Source organism: Papio anubis, chromosome 5, assembly GCF_008728515.1.
Source record: "Papio anubis isolate 15944 chromosome 5, Panubis1.0, whole genome shotgun sequence".
Classification (NCBI taxonomy): domain Eukaryota; kingdom Metazoa; phylum Chordata; class Mammalia; order Primates; family Cercopithecidae; genus Papio; species Papio anubis.
In genome coordinates, this window is record NC_044980.1 from 16,272,044 (window position 1) to 16,294,853 (window position 22,810).

Below are 22,810 nucleotides of genomic sequence, written 5' to 3' on the forward strand. Positions count from 1 at the left end.
TGGCTTTGAAAAATGCATTATTTGGTCCATAATGCCTCCATTCAGAGTAAGCTTTGGAAGGGAAGTTTCAGTTATTTAATGGGCTTGTCAAGCAGTGATCTTAATTAAACCTGGCTCTAATCAAAAGGAAAATGAGTATGTTTTTAGGCCAGCATTGGATATAATATATTGAATCATACCTTAATTCTGACCAAATGGCAGACTAAAACCCTTTTAAACAGTCTGTATTTTAGCCACCCAAGTGAGTTTTCTATTTATAGCTGCCAAGGGTACAACTTCCAGACTTCCTTCACCTACCACCCTGCCCCCACCACACACACACATGCGCGCGCGCGCACACACACACACACACACACACCATGGTACCTCTGAGATTGAATTTCAGCCTCCAGCAAGTCAGACGTTTTCTCTTAGTTTAGCTTGGGATGATTCCTAAGCTACAGGCATGCTTTCTGGCCACCCGCCAATTGAACACCAGAACGCAAGGATATCCCTCAAAAAAAAAAAAAAGAAAAAAAAAAAAAAAAGCCAATTCTATCTTCCCTTTGGTTTTAATAAAGTTCACCAAAAAAGGAGTTTACATTTCTTTCTCTCAGTGCCTGCCTTCTTTTGTGACTGACATCAAACACAAAAATAAACCATTTCTTTCTCCCTAGTTATAAAACAAACCCTTTTCTCACTTCCAAGATTACGTTATAGAGGAAAAAAAACTCATACTTGGCATTGAAACGTGCTAAAAACTCAAAGACAAAGATACAGGCCGCTATCAAAATTCTCTTAACACTCCTGTCAGTTCATTTAAAAAACTCAGATCTTGAGTAACAGTCAAGTCCTCTTTAGCAATAAAGCACAGAGATGCATACTTGGTAATGCTAGAAGGAATCCAGGCCTTTAGGGTATGAATTGCATATGAACATTTCAAACTACAGTTTTCTGCTTCTCCTTGTGTGTACGTGTATGGCTGTCTGAAGCTCAAGACTGAATGATTAATTTCGACTTTCACCCTGGTATCACAGAATTTCCTTCTTCTCAAGTTTGCGAATGAAGCCATCTTTTGCAAAACCGCATCTGCAGGGTGGCTACTCGGGTTAAGGCAGGATGAAGACATCACTGGGACCCCAGGACAGCAGCAAGTCATAGGCTGTGGAGCTGGCCAGTGTCCAGAGTGCCGGGGAAGGCTGGCAGTGGAAGACAGGCTACTGACCTGTCTGCTTACAGAAGCAGAGCCAACCCCGGGCAGTGGCCAAAGCAAGCGGAGGTGTGCAATGTGGGGTTTGGGTGTGGCTAGGAGCCCACAGCATCTTGTGTCAGAACAAGAGAGACAAGTGAGAACCAGGATACACAAGTACATGCTGAAGTACAGAAATAAGGTCAGCAAAAATTCTCAGCTCCAAGAACAACAGGCCAGGCAAAGACTAGACCGCCGTGTGGCAAGAGTGGGAGGAGGTTAAGATACAGTTGCTCAAAACAAAAAGACAAGAAGGAGAGGGAGCCAAGAGACACCAGGAGGAGGAACGACCTGGACCTGGACCACGTGATTCCTGCCTGTGACAACCTTCCCAAGGACCTTCAGGAGCTTCTGCTGGAATACGCTAAGAAGCCCGCAAGCCCATTCTTACAAGAACCTAACATCCATTATTAGTATCAGACAGCGGTCAGCAGAAGAGATCAATATGCACCATAACCATCACCTCACTGGGATTAGTGACTCCCGACAGAACTTACATGGCCCACCTATGCATGCCACTGTTAATTCTGCAGACCTATTCTTTCTGCTGAGTCTACTACTTTTGTTTTGCCTATTTGTAAATGCTAAGTTTCTAGCCCCAGATATGTCTCTCCTACATTTAAGGGAGTCTACACAAAACATGCCTTCCACTGGGTACCCAAGACATGAAAATAACTTTGAGATTTAATCACTGCCTAGTATGGGATCGTATCGCACTAGAAAAAGTCCCAGTATTTTATAAAGGCACCGCCAGTCCTTGGAACTGGTAAGCCACCTGGCCATGAGAGCAGTGATAAGGTCTTGAGACATCAACTTGTAAGAGAAGAAATGAACACACAGGCTCTGGAGGAGCCAAGAAACTTGGGATCCCATCTGGCTGTGGGACTTTGCAAGGGTGGAACTTTCACAGCTGATCAGAAATTAATATTGTAATATACATACATCACAAGATTAAAAGTATAATCTTAAATAAACGGAAATTTCCCAGAAATGCCAAAGTCGCCAGCAGCAAAGGAAAAAGGCTCTGGATTCATGAACGAGCTCTTCAAAGCTGGGCATGGGACTTACACCTTTGGGTTAAGATTCTGTCTACAAAATGAAGAGGCGAGAGTAGAAGATCGCTAATAGCCAACGGCAAAATGATATTGATCACAGAAATAAAATCTAACAACCAGGCCCCCTTACACTGAACTAAGGTATACAGTGCAAGACAAAAAGAGTACTTTCAGAAGTCAAGAGTCCCACCAGGGAACACAAGTGGGTTCCAAGCCATAGGTAGTTCATCTCTACATGAGATTAGCAACAATTCCTAAGATGCAGAGGACTCAATGATATCCAGGATATCTGTAAAAGGGCTCAGCACAGCAAATGGCACCAAATAAGTTCCTCACAGATGTCCTCTATGATTATCATTATTATTTTTAAAGGTTTATAGATAAATCTGAGGGACCCTCCAAGGCGCATCAGTCAATCAATTGTACTACCTTGGTGTCCTCTGCACCTCCCTCCACAGCATCATGGTCTCACTAATGGCAGCGGGTGAGAACCCTCCTAGCTACCAGTACAACCACAGCAATGGCAGGCCAATCAGAGGTCCCATGGCAGAGGCGAAGTCACGCTGAATTCCATCAACAGCGGTCTTCAACAAGCAGTCATCTCTGATGCAAAGAAATCACTCATCATTGGCTGGGCACAGTGGTTCACGCCTACAATCCCAGCACTTTGGGAGGCCGAGGCGGGCAGGTCACCTAAGGTCAGGAGTTCAAGACCAGCCTGGCCAACACGACAAAACCCTGTCTCTACTAAAAATATAAAAAATTAGCTAGGTGTGGTGGCACACACCTGTAGTCCCAGCTACTCAGGAGGCTGAGGCACGAGAATTGCTTGAACCCAGGAGGCAGAGATTGCAGTGAGCCAAAATTGTGCCACTGCACTCCAGCCTGGGTGACAAAGCGAGACTCTATCTCAAAAAAAAAAAAAAAAAAATTCACTCACCATACATCTCTTATAATGAATCTGAATTAACAGAGCTAATGAGTAAATATTCAAAGCATGTCGCTTACCAGTTGAATCGCTTGGTTTCCTGAGTGTTAAGCCTCAGCCTTGGTAGAGATGTCATCGCTGAAGCCTCATTACCTGCCCATCAAGCCCAGATTTCCACCCTGAACCATCTCCAGAGACCTTCGTTCCACCACGTCAGGGTCAGCTAATGCTGAGCAAATTATCCACTGAGTCAATTCATTTCACCGTCAACAGACAGTGGTGCAGACTCGTGTTCTAACAAATTAAATATCCCATTTGGAGTTCTGAGGAGTCTTTTAAAGTTATTCCCAATCAATAAAAAAAAAGCACACACGACACTAAAGCTCCTCTAGAAAGATGGCTCATTTCTCTTCCAATGTCAAAAAGCCATGAAGTCAAAAAAAAAAAAAAAAAAAAAAATCAGATTAAATTAAATTACTTGCTTTTTTTCTCCTCCTGCTAGGAAGGGAAAACAGGAGAGGAGAAGCATGGAAAGAACTCCCTCCTAAATCACAGATTAAATCCAGGAACTTTAAGATGATCCAATTTCATTTCCCTCCTGCCTGAAGATTTAATGAGAGCAGTAAGGGTGTGAACCTGTAAGCAGCCTTCCATTTATTTTCAGCAAATAAGAAAGTTTTGCGTGCTGATTCAACTGCCCTCACCAAGGTTTTAGAGGGATTCATTACTGTGGCTGGCAAGAAAACAATAAGCTTGGTGAAAATTAAGAAGAAAAACCACACACTTACTCATCAAAATTGGGAGAAACGGAAAAGAAAAAAGGTATGAATTCATTGGTAAAGGTTCACGTACGCCATTCAAAGAGGCTGAATCTTGAATTGTCCAGGTTGGTAACCCGAAAGTTGGCAATTAACTAAAATAATGAGATGACACGAAGAGGTCCAAAGAATATAGTGTAGATCGCTAATGTCAGCCCCTTCTTTCTTTCTTTCATCTCAGAAATAGACATATCAGGTCCACACTGTCTGTTCCTTCCTTTCTTAGATCAGTGGAAATTCAAAGTTGAGATGGCCTAGAAATAAAAATGACTTAATATCCTAACCATTCACCAATGCTGCAGAATTCGATGTTGGAATAAATAAGACCAATATATAACTATAGATCCAGATATATAATATAACCAAGTTATACTACATATAATGAAGGTATTAAAATTAAAAAAAAAAACAGACTGGCCGGGCGCGGTGGCTCATGTCTGTAATCCCAGCACTTTGGGAGGCCGAGGTGGGCGGATCACCAGGTCAGGAGATCAAGACCATCCTGGCTAACACAGTGAAACCCCGTCTCTACCAAAAATACAAAAAAAAATTAGCCGGGCATGGTGGCAGCGCCTGTAGTCCCAGCTACTCAGGAGGCTAAGGCAGGAGAATGGCATGAACCCGGGAGGCGGAGCTTGCAGTGAGCCGAGATCGCGCCACTGTACTCCAGCCTGGGCGACACAGCGAGACTCCGTCTAAAAAAAAATAAAATGAAATAAAATAAAAAATCAGATTAATGCATCATTCACACACACCCCAAAGAATACACTATGGAAATTACTTTAGGAATAATTATTTTACTTAGAAAATGCAAAATATTAAAATAAATACGGCCGGGCGCGGTGGCTCACGCCTGTAATCCCAGCACTTTGGGAGGCCAAGGCGGCGGATCACGAGGTCAGGAAATCGAGACCATCCTGGCTAACACAGTGAAACCCCGTATCTACTAAAAATAATACAAAAGGTTGGCCGGGCGTGGGGGCGGGCGCCTGTAGTCCCGGCTACTCGGGAGGTTGAGACAGGAGAATGGCGTGAACCCGGGAGGCGGAGCTTGCAGTAAGCAGAGACCCTGCGCGGCTGCACTCCAGCCTGGACAACCGACCAAGACTCTGTCTCAAAAAAAATAAATAAATAAATAAATAAAATACAAGAGGGGAGATTCTTATAAGTCAATCTTTTATATCAGGTTTTCTTACCCTTAACACTACTGACATATTAGACGGGATCAGTCTTCATTGTGGGGGCTGTCCTGTGCAATCGAGGATGTTTAGCAGCATCCTTGGCTTCTACCCACTAGACACCAATAGTGACTTCCCATCAGTGGTAACCATCAAAAATGTCTCCTGATACTTCTAAATATCCCCAGTGAGGCCAGAGTGCCCCCAGTTGAGAACTGCCATTCTATACAAAACAGTAACTCTAAGGGCATGGTGGCTCATGCCTGTATTCCCAGCACTTTGGGAGGCTGAGAGGGGAGGAGAGGATCACTGGAACTCAGAAGTTCAAGATCAGCCAGGGCAACATAGGGAGACCCGTCTCTACAAAAAAAAAAAAAGAAAAAAAGAAAAGATTAGATGGGCATGGTACACACATCTGTAGTCCCAGCTACTCAGAAGGCTGAGGGGGGAGAATCTCTTGAGCCCAGGAGGTTGAGGCTACAGTGAGCTGTGATTGCATCACTGCACTCCAGCCTAGGCAACAGAGCGAGACCCTGGGTCCGAAAAAAAAAAAAAAGTAACTCTAACCTATGTATCCATCCCTTTATAACTTCCAGGCTACATACTTTACAACAAAGAATATTTCTGCTGATCTAACCATGCTAGCCATTTTCTTTCTAAACTACAAAATATGTATTCCATAGGAATATAAAATATTAGCAGCTGCCAAGGAGCACCACCTTAACTGAATCACAGCCTTCAAAAGCTGGTTTAAATGCAAACCATCCATTACCTTTTAAAGTCTCATACTACTAGAAGGAGCGTCAGATTTCCAAAACAGTTTCTTAAAATTTTTATCATTAAACTTGAAAGAAACAGCACATTTCCCCAACTCGGGTAAGGAAGATGTGAACAGTTCAAAAGCCCAAAGTTGTGACTAGAGACTAGACAGCTGCGTGTCACTTCCATCTACAAGGCAGACAGAAGCATCAGCTCAGCGGATTACAAGCACGATTTACAAACTGCATATGGATTCCAAAGCAAATACACTTTCCCTCAATGCTGCTTCATGGAAGCTGGAGTTTACCAGAAATAGACAAAACTCCAAAAAAATAACTGATGAAATTCAGTGTGGCCTTGGCATTCCACACAGATACTCCCTGGAAACACAAAATTTCACTGAAACTATTTTTCTTTTCTTTTTTTTTTTTTGTTTTTTGTTCTTTGAGACAGAGTTTCGCTCTTGTTGCCCAGACTGGAATGCAATGGCGCAATCTCAGCTCACTGCAACCTCCGCGTCCCGGGTTCAAGTGATTCTCCCGCCTCAGCCTCCCCAATAGCTGGGATTACAGGCATGTGCCACCACACCCGGCCAATTTTTATATTTTTAGTACAGACGGGGTTTCTCCATGTTGGTCAGGCTGGTCTCAAACTCCCGACCTCATGTGATCCGCCTGCCTCGGCCTCCCAAAGTACTGGGATTACAGGCATGAGCCACCGCACCTGGCCCGCTGAAACAATTTTTCCAGCCCTCACTCTGAACAGGGATCACTTACCAATCACTCAGTTGAGTGTGCAGCTGCTGTCATCACAAAACTAAGCGGAAGGTCTATCTTTCTGCTTTTGTTCGGCTATAGGAAAATTTCTGTTCCTTGTTCCAGTCACTGGCAGCAATTAGCTAATTCCTTTTCGACCTGTATTACCTGACTGCTCTGCTCTGTATGAAGAAGCAAATACGCATTCCTGAACTTCAAAAACATCCTTTCCACTTCAAAAACCTACCAGAACGGCGAGGTGTGATAGCTCACGCCTGTAATCCCAGCACTTTGGGAGGCCAAGGAGGGCAGGATCACTTGAGGTCAGGAGTTCAAGACCAGACTGACCAAGATGGTAAAACCCTGTCTCCACTAAAAATACAAAAATTAGCTGGGCGTGGTGGCGGGCGCCTGTAATTCCAGCTATTCAGGAGGTTGAGGCATGAGAATCTCTTGAACCCAGAAGACAGAGGTTGCAGTGAGCAGACATCATGCCACTGCACTCTAGCCTGGACAACGGATCAAGACTCCATCTCAAAAACAAAAAACAAAACAAAAAAATCTACCAGAACAACTGCCTTCCCCTCCAAATGAGTTCATGGAGCTGGAGCTCTTTGGCCGGAATCCTGGCTCTATCACTTCCCAGCTGTGTGAACTTGAGCAGACCACCTCCCTTCTCTAAGACTCTGTGTTCTCCTACATAAAATAAAGATGTAATCAACACAATCACTTAAGGACTACCAAGCAGATTAAATGAATTAATAGATGTAAAAAGCTCAGCACAGTCCTAGCCCATGGTTAAGTGTCCAATAAACTTTCACACGTTAAGTAACGGAATAAATATACACGCAGGCCGGGCGGGGTGGCTCACGCCTGTAATCCCAGCACTTTGGGAGGCCAAGGCAGGTGGATCACCTGAGGTCAGGAGTTTGAGACCAGCCTGGCCAACACGCAGAAACCCTATTTCTACTAAAAACACAAAAATTAGGCCGGGTGTGGTGGCTCACATCTGTAATCCCAGCACTTTGGGTGGCCAAGGCGGGCGGATCATGAGGTCAAGAGATCAAGACCATCCTGGCCAACATGGTGAAACTCCGTCTCTACTAAAAATATAAAAATTATCTGGGCATGGTGACACACGCCTGTAGTCCCAGCTACTTGGGAGGCTGAGGCAAGAGAATCATTTGAACTCGGGAGGTGGAGACTGCAGTTAGCTGAGATTGTGCCACTGCACTCCAGCCTGGCGACTCGGTCTCAAAAAAAAAAAAAAAAAAAAAATTTGGCATGGTGGCACACGCCAGTAAACCCAGCTACTTGGGCGTCTGAGGCAGGAGAATCGCTTTAACCCAGGAGGCAGAGGCTGCAGTGACCTGACATTGCGCCACTGCACTCCAGCCTGAGCAACAGAGCGTGACTCCATCTCAAAAAATAAAATAAGATAAACAAAATAAATAAAACTGTTCCTGAACAATGCAATACTACTTAACAATAAACAGGAACAAAACTGACATGTGTACCAACATGAATGGGCGGCAAAGGCACTGAGTGAAAAGTCCATCTCAAAAGAATATGTACTGATCGATTCCATTTATACAATACTCTCACATAACAAAACTATAGAGAAAACAGACGTAGGTGTTAGGGCTTAGAGGGAGGGAGCCTGGGGTGCTACCAAAGGCGAGCCTAAGGGACTGTCATGGAACAGTTCTGTATTGCGACTGCGGTGGTTATACAAGTCCATACATGTGTTAACACTGTTCAGAATCACACACACAAAAAATGTATGCATGCCAAACTGGTGAAACATGAGTAAGGCCTGTAGACTGCAGGAATGTCAATTTCCTGATTTTGACACTGTATTTTGTTACGTAAGATGTCACTACCAGGGATGTGGCAGGTACACAGAAACAGCTTTTCTATACTATTTGGGTGACTTCTGAGACTTTTTAAAAAAATGTATACCAGAATAGGCCAGGAGTGGTGGCTCACGCCTGTAATCCCAGCACTTTGGGAGGCTGAGGTGGGCCAATCACTTGAGGTCAGGAATTCGAAACCAGCCTGGCCAACATGGTGAAACCCCCTCTCTACTAAAATACAAAAATTAGCCGGGTATGGTGGCATGCGCCTCTAATCCCAGCTACTCCGCAGGTCGAGGTAGGAGAATCGCTTCAACCTGAGAGTTGGAAGTTGCAGTGGGCCAAGATCGCACCACCGCACTCCAGCCTAGGTGACAGGGCAAGACTCCATCTCAAAAAATAACATAAGATGAAATTAAAATAAAATAAAAATAAATAAAATAAAATAAAATAAATAAAATAAAATAAGATAAAATAAAATAAAATAAATATATACCAGAATAACTATACAAGATATATGTGGGAGAAGGCAGCAGATGTAATTTACCTTGACATAACTTGACATGCCCTCAAAGCTTTACGAGATAATACGACCTTCTTTTTCCTAGTGGAGAACAACTGTCAGTTTAATTACTCAGTATAATAAATATTTCTCTAACACTCCAGGGAAAGGACCTAAAAAAGCACTTAGGGGGTGAGGGGTCCGAGAACAAGGACCAATGAAAGCCTTAGGGCAGTGGTTCCAGCTGGCCGGGAATATTCTAACTAGGCTGAACAACTGAACACATGACTCAAGACAGTAAATAATGATTGTAAATGCGTAAACCTTATGGGGAGAGTCTGAATCCCAAAGAATAAAATTTCAACACTGATAAACGTGTGGTCTCCCACACATTTCCTACTGTGAAAGGCTATTAGGAAACAGTAGATCTGCTGGAATTCAGGGTCTGAAAAAAGAAAAGAGAAAAGAAAAAAAAAGGAAACAGTGGAGATGAGGAAGATCGAAAAAATACTAACAAATTTAATCTGTGGCCCTAAGAGTATAGACATGATATAGTTGTCCTCAACTGGGAGCAATTTTGCCTCCTAGTGATGTCTGAAGACAGTTGGTTGTCACAACCAGGAGGTGAGGGTATGTTCCTGATTCAAGACCAGGGATGTTGCTCAGAATCCTACCATAGGCAGGACAGCCACCACCACCCCCCCACCACCACCACAACAAAGACTGATCTGGCCAAAAACGTCAAGGGGGCCGGGCACAGTGGCTCCCGCCTGTAATCCTAGCATTTTGGGAGGCTGAAGCAGGTGGATCACCTGAGGTCAGGAGTTCGAGACCACCCTGGCCAACATGGTGAAACCCCGTCTCTACTAAAAATACAAAAATTAGCCAGGAGTGGTGGTGCGTGACTGTAATCCCAGCTACCCCAGAGGCTGAGGCAGGCAAATCACTGGAATCCAGGAGGCGGAGGCTGCAGTGAACCAAGATCCCACCACTGCACTCCAGCCTGGGTGAGAGAGCAAGACTCCGTCTAAAAAAAATAAAAATAAATAAAAATAAAAAATCAAGGGTGCCAGGGATCAGAAGATCTGAACAAAAGGGCACATGTGCCCACATCTGAGAATCCGAGGGGGAAAACTTCCAGAGGACTGCACACCTTAGCCCTTAGCTCCAAGCCACCTGCAATAATCAGATAATCAGATACTAAGAGAATCCAGCTTGTGACAGCAAAGTTTCAGAGAGAGAAAACAACAACAGTAACAAATTTGGGGAGATAAAAGTAAGATCCAAATAGATGCGCGGCTCTCTAGAAAATGAAGTGCAAGGGAAGGCTGAAACAGCTCAGTATGTTGCTGGTCTAAAAGGAGTGTGTGAAGGGCCACCCGTTCAGCAGCCTCTAGGGTCAGGAGAGGAGAGTGTGAGCTGCAGCAGGCATCAGAGGAGGCAAGGCTAGCCAGCAAGTCCATGGTCACTGTCTTCAGGATCCTGGGCCAAGGCAAAGTGTTCACGTATCTGCTCTAGGGTTGCAGTTTTGTTTCTGAGAATGGTTAGCTCAGCCATCTGGACAGGTGAGTTTTACAAAGTTGTGCTAAGCCATGTGTGATGGCCTACACTTGTAATCCCAGCACTCTGGGAGGCTGAGGAGGGAGGACAGCTTGGGCCCAGGAGTTCAAGACCAGCCTGGGCAACATAGTGAGACCTTATCTCTACAAAAAATTTGAAAATTAGCTGGGCAAGGTGGCACATGCCTATGGTCCCAGCTACTCAGGAGGCTGAGGCAAGAGGATCCCTTGAGCCTGGGAGGTCGAAGCTGCAGTGATCTGTGACAGTGCCACTGCACTCCAGCTTCAGAGATAGAGCAAGACTCTATATCAAAAAAGAAAGAAAAAGAAAAAGAAAAGAGGGGAGGGGAGGGGAGAGGAGGGTGAACTTGTGTTTTCTTCTGCAATAGTAAGTTGCCCAGTTTCAACGAGAGTTCTAATTTCTTCAGCCTTCAACTGCTAAATCTCCCTGGGTCACGCCATGAGAAGAACAAAACACGGGTAGAAACAAACAGAAGTAAACCTGTATTAAATGACAATGGTATATACATTGTCATAGATGCACTGTATTTTCACCTGGCACTAAACTCTTATTTCAAAGTCCAGAAAGATTTCCCAGGTTAATAAATAAAAAGCCTTAAACACACCCATATCCACACCCACACACACACACACCCACACACACACACACCCACACACACACACTCCCTAACATCCTGGCCACCTAACGTGTGAACCACCACGACATAATAACTGTTGCCACCTAGGGTTAAACTCACAAGGATACTACAATGCGAAGAAATAAAAATCAGAAAAATTGGCAGCAGCTCACGCCTGTAATCCCAGCAGTCTGGGAGGCCGAGGCGGGCGGATCACGAGGTCAGGAGATCGAGACCATCCTGGCTAACACAGTGAAACCCGTCTCTACTAAAAAATACAAAAAATTAGCCGGGCGCGGTGGCGGGCGCCTGTAGTCCCAGCTAACTGGGAGGCTGAGGCAGGAGAATAGCGTGAACCCGGGAGGCGGAGCTTGCAGTGAGCCGAGATGGCACCACTGCACTCCAGCCTGGGCGACAGAGCGAGACTCCGTCTCAAAAAAAAAAAATCAGAAAAATTGGCCAAGTGCGATGGCTCGCACTTATAATCCCAGCACTTTAGGAGGCCAAAGGGGAAGAATCCCTTGAGCTCAGGAGTTTGAGACCAGCCTAAGCAAAACAGGGAGACCTCATCTCTACAAAAAATGTAATAATTAGCCAGGCGATGTGCCACAGGCCTCTGGTCCCTGCTACTCAGGAGGCTGAGGTGGAAGGATCGCTGGAGCCAAAGAGATCAAGGCTGCAGGGAACCATGACTGCACCACCGCACTCCAGCCTAGATGACAGAGTGAGACGCCATCTCAAAAAAAAATAAAATAAAGTAAAAATCCATACAAATAATTCTCCAAATAAGTGTCCACTGGCTCCCCAGGCAATGTACAGCCTAGTCCCTTGAGTGTGCTTTGGCCTTAAATGAACATCAACAACCACACTGGGGGGTGGGGTGGAGCATGTGAATCAACAGCCTTGTTTGCAATTAACAGAAAAGACGGCCTTCTCCTGGTTCACAGAAGACCTAAAAATGGAAACGAAAATCTAGTATCATGAGCTAACTTCCTCCACTAATCAATGTATTTCCTTAAGCTTCCGGTAAGGAGTTACAAAATCCCCGGGGTCATAAATACGTCATGACAGGGTATCTCAGCTGTGCCGCTACCAGCTGCACTGACACCTCTCATGAAACTTCCACTGCCAAATAATCCAAATAAAAACCTGCAAACTTTGTGATCCAACATTTCCACTCCCGGGAAATTTTACTCCTCGGGAAATAATCAAATAAGCATGCAACGACTTAGGTACAAAAGCGTTCATGTGCTATTTTCTAGAAACAACTCAAAATATTCATATAATATAATTGATGACATATCCACAGGAAGAATGGGCAGACTACTCTTGAACCCAGATACCCCCGCACATCAAAATGGCCAAAAAAAAAAGGAAACATGAAGACATTCCTCAAATAAAGTACAAATCATGGTCATACTTGGAAAGTGATATTAATTTTGAATTTCTATTGGCGGGAGTTATTTAGTATCAACCATCACTTACTATTAATAATATTAGCAAAAGTTTCCCAAAACCCAAACAGAAATAATTTGGCCATTTAGCTTAACAAATGTTTTGAATAATTTTAGAGAAAACTTTTCCTCAGAGAGGACCTGGATGTGAAACATGCAATAAAAGTTAATAATTCAAGAAAATATTTAAACATCAGAATAAAATAAAACATCTGCATGACTGAGAAGGAAAAGAGTCACATAGACCTAATTCCCAAACATTTCATATAGACCATTTTCTGGCCAATATGCATTACGATATATTCTCTGAAAACACTTTTTTTTTTTTTTTTTTTTTTTGAGATGGAGTCTTACTCTGTTGCCTGGGTTGCCAGGCAACAGAGTAAGTAAGAGTAAGTAGTGCAACCCCTGCTCACTGTAACCTCTGCCTCCTGGGTTCAAGTGATTCTCCTGCCTCAGCCTTCCCAAGTAGCTGGGATTACAGGTGCATGCTACCACATCTGGCTAATTTTTGTATTTTTAGTAGAGATGAGGTTTCACCTTGTTGGCCAGACTGGTCTCGAACTCCTGACCACAAGTGATCCACCCGCCTCGGCATCCCAAAGTGCTGAGGTTACAGGCATGAGCCACTGTGCCCAGCCTCAGTTTTCTTTATAACATACACAGCATTGAAAAGTTATAAAGAACTTCAGAAATACCTGATTTAAGAAATGGTAATAAATCACAATATCAATAATAATGATTTATACAGAATCCTTGGTTATCTCTTATCTAGAAGGCTTGGTGCCAAAAGTGTTTCAGAATTTGGAATATTTGCAATATACCAGTTCAGCATCCCTAATCCAAAAACTGAAACTCCAAAATGCTCCAAAGAGCATTTTCTTTGAGTGTCATTTCGGCACCAATAGAGTGGCTATGGTTAACATTAATTGATTGTACATTTCGAAATACCTAGAAGAGGATAATTTGAATATCCCTAGCATAAAGATAACAATTTAAGGTAATGCATATCCCAATGACCTTGATGTGATTATATGAATGTATCAAATGATCACATGTACCTGGAAAATATATAAATCTAATATGTATCAATTAACAATAAATATTTTTTTTAAAGTTTCCAATTTGGGAGCATTTCAAATATTGGATTTTCAGATTGTGGATTTTCAATCTGGATAATGAAATTAAAATACTTTGTAGTACTTCTTAAAATCAATAATCTATCATATGCAATCTCATTCTTTTTTTAATGTAAATATTGCTGTATGAATTTCATTGATAAGGTCAGTAACTACTGTTCTGCCTCAGCAAAGCAGGCCATCTCTAGACTTAGATTAAGAAAAGAACAATCTGGCCAGGTGGGGTGGCTCACACCTGTAATCCCAGAACTTCGGGAGGCCAAGGCTAGTGGATCAATTGAGGTCACAAGCTTGAGATCAGCCTGGCCAACATGATGAAACCCCGTCTCTACTGAAAATACAAAAATTAGCCAGGCATGGTGGCACACACTTGTAATCCCAGCTACTTCGGAGGCTGAGGCAGGAGGACTGCTTGAACTCAGGAGGTGGAGGTTGCAGTGAGCCAAGATTGCGCCACTACACTCCAGCCTGGGTGAAACAGCAAGAGTCTGTCCCTGCAAAAAAAAAAAAAAAAAAGAATAATCTAAGAACCACAAAGAAAGGTTCTACCACCATAGTATTACTGTCCGTAAAACAAACTATTGTGAAAATCTTGACTATAACCACATAACTAGTGAGTTCGCTAAAATATGGACAAGAAAAATAGATTTATGAAAATATACTATGGAGTATACGTCTTTATTACTCATGAAACATCCACAGCACACCCAGACACAGGCAACTGTAATTAAATTCACTCATGTTTGATATTTTGCTATCAGCAATAAAATCCATAGCTAGAAACATGTTTGTTGATTCTGTCCTAATGACAGATGTATTTGTCCAGGCAGAGTAGAAGTCATTTTATTTACCAGTTTGTAAGCATGATTTATAACTTTTAAATGTTTAGATATGTGATATGGGGCCTGAATTTGTACTCTTGCCTCTGCCCCACAAATGATATTTAAAGCTCTTCTCAATCAACTCTTCAGTGAAAAACGTTACAGCTGTGTTTTATCAGAAACATACATATATGAAGGCATAGAAAAAAAAGTCAAAGCCGGGCGCGGTGGCTCAAGCCTGTAATCCCAGCACTTTGGGAGGCCGAGACGGGCGGATCACGAGGTCAGGAGATCGAGACCATCCTGGCTAACACGGGGAAACCCCGTCTCTACTAAAAAATACAAAAAATCTAGCCCGGTGAGGTGGTGGGCGCCTGTAGTCCCAGCTACTGGGGAGGCTGAGGCAGGAGAATGGCGGGAACCCGGGAAGCGGAGCTTGCAGTGAGCTGAGATCCGGCCACTGCACTCCAGCCCGGGCGACAGAGCGAGACTCCATCTCAAAAAAAAAAAAAAAAAAAAAAGTCTCAATGCGTCTACCACAAAACATGAAGAGCCGCACCATGGGAGCTTCTTTGCGTCTTCTGCTTCCTCCCGGGTTCACGCCATTCTCTTGCCTCAGCCTCCTGAGTAGCTGGGACTACAGATGTCCGCCACCATGCCCAGCTAATTTTTTATATTTTTAGTAGAGATGGGGTTTCATCGTGTTAGCCAGCATAGTCTCGATCTCCTGACCTCGTGATCCACCTGCTTAGGCCTCCCAAAGTGCTAGGATTACAGGTGTGAGCTACTGTGCCCGGCCTGCTCGTCGTATTTTCTAAATTATCCTGAATTATCTGGGTGGGCCTTGAATGTAATCACAAGTATCCTTATATATGAAGGAGACATAGCTGGGCATTGTGGTGGGCGCCTGTAGTCCCAGCTACTTGGGAGGCTGAGGCAGGAGAATGGTGTGAACCCGGGAGACGGAGCTTGCAGTGAGCCGAGATTGCGCCACTGCACTCCAGCCTGGACAACAGAGTGAGACTCTGTCTCAAAAAATAAAAATAAAATAAAATAACATAAAATAAAAAATAAACACCTCTCAAATCATCTTGTTTTCTAAGAGCTTTATTTTGTTTTAATATTTTTTATATTGTTTTTTGTTTTGTTTTTGTTTTTGTTTTTGTTTGAGATAGTCTTGCTCTGCCGCCCAGGCTGGAGTGCTGTGGCGCGATCTCGACTCACTGAAAATCTCTGCCTCCCGGGTTCAAGTGATTCTCCTGCCTCAGCCTTCCAAGTAGTTGCGATTACAGGCCCGTGTCATCCCGCCCAGCTAATTTTTGTATTTTATTAGAGACAGGGTTTCACTACGTTGGCCAGGCTGGTCTTGAACTCCTGACCTCAGGTGATCCACCTGCCTTGGCCTCCCAAAGTGCTGGGATTCCAGGAATGAGCACACGGCCCTAAGTGCTTTAGCATGTAAACCTTCCTACCATCCTCATGAGGTTTGGACAACCAGTTTTAGAAACCACACTTTAAAACCACACTTTATGGGTCAGGCATGATGGCTCACGCCTGTAATCCCAGCACTTTGGGAGGCTGAGGCGGGCGGATCACAAGGTCAGGAAATAGAGACCATCCTGGCCAACAAGGTGAAATCCCATCTCTACTAAAAATACAAAAAGTTAGCCAGGCATGGTGGCGGACACCTGTAGTTCCAGCTGCTTGGGAGGCTGAGGCAGGAGAATCACTTGAACCTGGGAGGTGGAGGTTGCAGTGAGCCGAGATCGCGCCACTGCACTCCAGCCTGGGCAACAGAGCGAGACTCCATCTCAAAAAAACAACACACACACACACACACGCACACACACACGCATTTTACAAGGAAACAGAAGTCACTTGGCTTTCCTAAGTAAAAAGCAAACCAAATAAAAATCAGTGGCATATTTAAAAGCTGATGAACATTTTCCAAAGGAGTTTTCAACATTTCTAGGGCATGGACGACTTGCTTTCCCAAACTCCCATGCAGTTTTCCACTTGAAAATCATTTACTAACTGCCCACTTTCAGGGCATTTCATCAGAAAGCCTAGAGAACGATGATGCAGGTTTAAGGCAAAGGACATCAGTAGCACAGAAAAGCGTGGCAGTGAAGAACTCTCTGTAGCTCTGGACACAGCCTGTCTGGGTTCAAATCCTGGCTGTCATTTTCTAGCTGTGTGACACTGAGTCAGTTAACCTCTCTGTGCCTCACTTTCTTCATCTATGGAGCAGGTATAATTATAGAGCCTTTCCCATAGGCTTGTTCAAGGGATTAAATGTGTCACTAAATGTGAAGTGCCAGCAACGTGCCTGGCACATAGTAAGTACAGTCGTCCCTATGTATCTGTAGGGAATTGGTTCCAAGACCTTCCCCAGATACCACAATCCATGGGGAAAAGTCTACATGTTCAGTACAGATGTAATATTTTTCTTTAATATTTTCCATCAGAGGTTGGTTGAATCCAGAGATGCAGAACCCACAGATACTGAGTACGAGGCTGACTGTAATCAAGAAACACCAGTCACATTTATTATTGTCTTCAAAGAACTGTAAAATGCTTCATAATCAAGGAAAAAAGTTAGAAGCATCTCGCCTTCCCGCCATAAAATAATCTGAAAATAACCATTACGCAAGGATTGACTCTCAACCATGAGGACCTTTCAATGCCAAGGAAGTGATGAAACTTACTTACAAATAAGATATTTAACCTCTCAAGGCTGTTTACTCATTTGAAAAGGGGAGAGGGTTTGTAAAGGATGTAAAGCCTCTAGCTAACAGCAGTAAATCCCTCCTAACAAGACCAAGACAGAAAGAGAGCCAGGTTCAGAGGAAGGAGAATAGAGGTCACCATGAACTAGACCTGTTAGAGACGGTTTCAACAAGGAGCCAGACAGGTGGGACATCCGATAAGCAGAGAGGCCTGCCCGCACAAAGAATATAGTGGAACTGGGTAACAGATCCTCTGGTGTAGAATCACGTGGGAGAAAAGAATAGAGAGCTACGAGATCAGAAAGCCTTGAAAACCAGACTGAGGAATGTGGACTTAATTTTATAAGCAATAGGAACATGCTTTAGACAGAATTCTGGAAATACAAAATCTGCCAGAAATGTACGGGCTGAAAAAGAGAAAACAAATAAATGCAACACGCCGCAGGAAGCTACTTCAGAACAAAAGCTCTAAGGTCGAGATTTCCCTGCACCAGGAGTACTGACATTTCATTCACCAAGGGCCACTTGTTCTTCATTTTAAAATACAGTTACTATGACCAAGGCTTTGTTATTACTCACCTACTATGTGCCAAGTGCTCTGTAAGTCTTCTCTCAAATTTGGCTGATAACCATGCAACTATTATGGCCATTTACAGACCAGAGAGCTCAAGTCCAGGATTCAGAGCACCTGGCTGAGATCCCATCGGAGGGAGCCAAGCGCTGTTGCTAAAATAGGGCACTCTGCACTCAGCCTGGGGGCAGTTAGGCAAGGGGAAATGCTTAATACAGACTTCACTGGAGGCTCATTCTTGAACGTCCCCTGCAAGCTAGTGACATGAAAATGTTACCTATCAGTTACTCTAAATCCAAACTGTTGAAATTCACTAATAATAAGGTACTCCGGCTGGGCGTGGTGGCTCACGCCTGTAATCCCAGCACTTTGAGAAGCCATGGAGGACAGATCACCTGAGGTCGGGAGTTCGAGACCAGCCTGACCAACATGGAGAAACCCTATCTCTATTAAAAATACAAAATTAGGCCGGGTGCGGTGGCTCAAGCCTGTAATCCCAGCACTTTGGGAGGCCGAGACGGGCGGATCATGAGGTCAGGAGATCGAGACCATCCTGGCTAACATGGTGAAACCCCGTCTCTACTAAAAATACAAAAAACTAGCCTGGTGTGGTGGTGGGAGCCTGTAGTCCCAGCTACTTGGGAGGCTGAGGCAGGAGAATGGCGAGAACCCAGGAGGCGGAGCTTGCAGTGAGCCGAGATCGGGCCACCGCACTCCAGCCTGGGCGACTGAGCAAGACTCCGTCTCAAAAAAAAAAAAGAGAAACAAAAAATACAAAATTAGCCAGGCGTGGTGGCGCATGCCTGTAATCCCAGCAATCCCAGCTACTGGGGAGGCTCAGGCAGGAGAATCACTTGACCCCGGGAGGCGGAGGTTGCAGTGAGCAGAGATCGCTCCACTGCACTCCAGCCTGGGCAACAAGAGCAAAATTCCGTCTCAAAACAATAATAATGATAATAGTAATAATAATAAGATACTCCATGTCCTACCAATTGCAACAGCAGAACAGCACGTTCAAGGTTGACATCTTCGAAGGTAAGTACACTTAAAGCCAGCTAAACTGGAAAAGCAAACACTGCTGTCTCCCTCCACCACTCTGGTTAAACAGTGAAGGACCTGCCCATGCCAGCTTGTTCCTGGTTTGTGCCTGATTTTGCAGGAACAGCTGGCCATATGATATGGACTGAGGAAGCAGTCCTACCCTGCCCACCCGGGCCAGACAGCTCACTGCTCCTGCTGCAACAACTGTCCTGCTGCAGCTGCTCCCCCTGGCTTTGCTGTCCCCAACATGGCAGGGGCCAAAAAAAATGAGTACTTGACAATAGAAATCTTTTCCAACTACAGAGAAAAGGCAACACACTATATTTCCATTTTGAGAAAAGGGAAAGGGACCCAGCTAATTTTCTGATTATGATTTTATAGTCATCAAAGGGGATGCCTTCAGGAACTGGTGATACAAGAAGTCCTCAGCAGTTCCCCTTTACACATGGAGAGATGATCGAGGGTGAGGAGAGAAAGCTGCCAAAAAATACCAATATCTGTATTTTTCTCTAACAAGAAAAGATGTCAGTAAATTACAAACAAACAAACAAACAAAATACACTACCAAATGGGGGGAAAATAGGCTTGGGAACTCTACTCACTTAAAAAGCTATTTGAACAACTCCAGATAACCAACCACAACCACAGTCCCTTCCCAAGTAGAAGAGGTTGGTGTTTCCACTTCACATCTTTAGAATGATGTTTGTTCTAATCCAGAGTGAACCAGACTGTAAGAAATAAGTACGTCTGGAATATTTTCCACTAATAATTTCTAACTTATCCATTAAACATTAATACCTGCTTTCTATATTTGTATTTGTATCTTACTTATGTACATTTTACATATTTATTCTGAAAATCAAAGTGTTTGATTAGTCTCACTAATAATCCTCAAATATCTTGTATTTGAACAGATACGCCCCACCTCTGTCTAACAGGGAAACAGAAAGGTCAAGTTCATTTGGTAGTTACTGGCCCCTACTATATTGCAGGCACTGTACTTGGCCCTGAGGACATGAAAACAGTGTCCACTTCAGCACATCAACATAAGTTTGCACAGTAGCCTTGCCATTTTGCTGGTTGACCCTTTTCTGTTTGCTTTTTTATTATTATTGCTTCTGGTTACAGACACATCTAAACTTAGTTTCTGGTTGAAGTAAATTTATCAACTTACTTAGAAATGCTGAAAAAACAAGCTTCCCCAAAGCATACACACAAGCCATAAAATTCTGATGAAGCCCATGAAGAAACAAACTGAGGAATGTGGCATGCTCAGTTTCTCTAATCCTGGAGAACATTTTGAAGTCAGCAGCTGTCAGCTGACAGGCACAAGCTTTGCAAGCTTCCCCCTGGCGGGCAGTAGGATCGATCTATCTAATCAATCTATCTATCTATCTATCTATCTATCTATCTATCTATCCATCCATCCAGCAGGCAGTAGGATCGATCGATCTATCTATCTATCTATCTATCTATCTATCTATCTATCTATCTATCTAATCAATCAATCAATCTAGCAGGCAGTAAGAGTCTATTTTGTGAGACAGGGTTTGTTACTCTGGAGTGCAGTGGCACAATCATGGCTCACTGCAGCCTGGACCTCCTAGGCTCACCTCAGCCTCCAGACTGGCTGGAACTACAGGTACGCACCACCACACCCAGCTAAGTTTTGCAGAGATGAGGTTTCACCATGTTGCCCCAGCTGGTCTTGAATTCCCGGGCTCAAGCAATTCTCCCGCCTCGGCCTCCCAAAGTGCTGGGATTACAGGCATGAGCCACCACACCTAGCCAAATCCTATTTAAAACAGGCAAGTGCAGACAAGGCTGTGCCTGCAACACAAATAGGAATTAATACCGCCAGGTAACTGCTTCACAGGTCTCAGTGGATCTCAACTGGGAGTGATTCTGCTCCCCTGTCATTCAGCAATGTCTGCAGACCTTTCCAGTTGTCACAATGGGGGATAGGGTTAACAATTGGTGAGTAGAGTCCAGGGATGCGTTTAACCTCCTACAACACACAGGACAGCCTCCAACAAAGAATTACTCAGCAATGGTACCAGGTTTGAGAAACCCTGGTCTAGCTAGAAATAGCAGCTGCGAATCACAGGCAGCTCCCATTTCCTTATTATTTGGCTATTCATACACAAGACTAAATATACAACATCTCATTCAGTACTTTTTCCCCCAATTGTTAGCACTGGCTTTAAACTGTTGTCCAACAAGCAACAAGTCATTTACCCCTAAGCCACAATAGGAAAAGTTAAGCAGAGAACAGGATTCTACTTAGTGATAAGGAGGCCAATTTAGCTGTCCTTGGGAATATATCACTTCCACACTCACTGTTTCTATTCTAACAGGACATTACAGCATTTTCTTCACCGGACAATTTAACAAAAGGATGCTGTGTTACAAGACATGAGAGACAAAAAGGGGAGCTGGGATCTATGTTAGGAATGTGTCTACAATTAATATCTCACTATTTAGCCTCTCTGACCGGCCCTGCTTCCTTCTCACTCAAAGTGATTAGGTTTAAGGGTGGAAATGTCATGGCTGATTAGAAATTAACATTGTAATACACATACATCACAAGATTGAAAGTATAGCCTTAAATAAGCGAAAATTTCCCAGAAATACCAAAGTCACGAGCAGCAAAGGAAAAAGGCTCTGGATTCGTGAACAAGCTCTTCAAAGCTCGGCAAGGGACTTACTCATATCTTTGGGTTAAGATTCTGTCTACAAAATGAAGAGGAGAGAGTAGAAGATCGCTAATGGCCAACTGCAAAATGATATTGATCACAGAAATAAAATCCAACAACCAGGCGCCTTTATACTGAACTAAGGTATCCAGTTAAAGACGAAGACAGTACTTTGAAAAGTCAAAGTCTCACCGGGTAACACGAGATCAGGACGCTGTAGCGCGTTATCCTGATGTTTCCCCCACTTGCACTAGGGGGCAGAGTCCTCCCCAAGGGGAGTCACGGACCCCCGTGGTGCTCAGACAGACTGCAGGAGGACTGCGATCCCTGCAAACTGAATACAAATTTCTGTATTTTCATCAGATTTTCTAAGGGACCGAGAACACAAAAACAAAAACAACAAAGTTAAGAATCATTGCCCTAGGGGCAGGGCCTCCTTTTTCTTACAGATGCAAGCAATTAAACACCGGAACTCACTGCAGCCCGAGGGTCCTTTACCACTGGACAACGTGCAACTCTTACAGAAAGTTCTGGTGCCTTTTGACAAGCATAAAAACAAAGGTCTATGGACTAGAAAATGCTAGCGTCTCATAATTATATATATTTCACTTTCTTAAAAAAAGGAAAAATATGTATTGATGGATAATTCCTTTCTAGTCTTCCTTCCACAATGAATGTGGGTATCACATCTGAAATACCACTTTTAAAAACAAGATACGACTACTAAACAAGAATGCATTTATCACTTTGGCCAGTATGAATAGCTGTCTGAGAATAGTCAGTGAGCATGCAGAAAGCAGAATGACTTGAAATATTATATCCAATTAAATCAGATAAACCAAGTCGGCTAACACAGAGGCAAGCCCTCATCAATCTGATTTGCTGGAAGACTCCAAGGCGGTTCTGCACTCAAAAAACATGCCCTGGCTTTCAACGAAAATCACATCAGACTCTCTCAACTCAAGTTTACTTTGAGCCACTTCAAACCTCAAACTTAAACAGAATTTATTAAATAAACACAACCAAGAAAGGAAAGGGAGCCAAGAAACCACAGTAACTCTCGATCACAGAGGGGGGACACAG

At 43.7% G+C, this 22,810-nt stretch overlaps 1 protein-coding gene across 2 annotated transcripts in view; it reads right to left on the reverse strand.

Moving 5' to 3' along the window:
• The window catches only part of MYO10 (myosin X), a 283,038-nt gene that overhangs the window by 258,972 nt on the left and 1,256 nt on the right, over window positions 1-22,810 (reverse strand). The gene's annotated exons all lie outside the window — the stretch shown is intronic.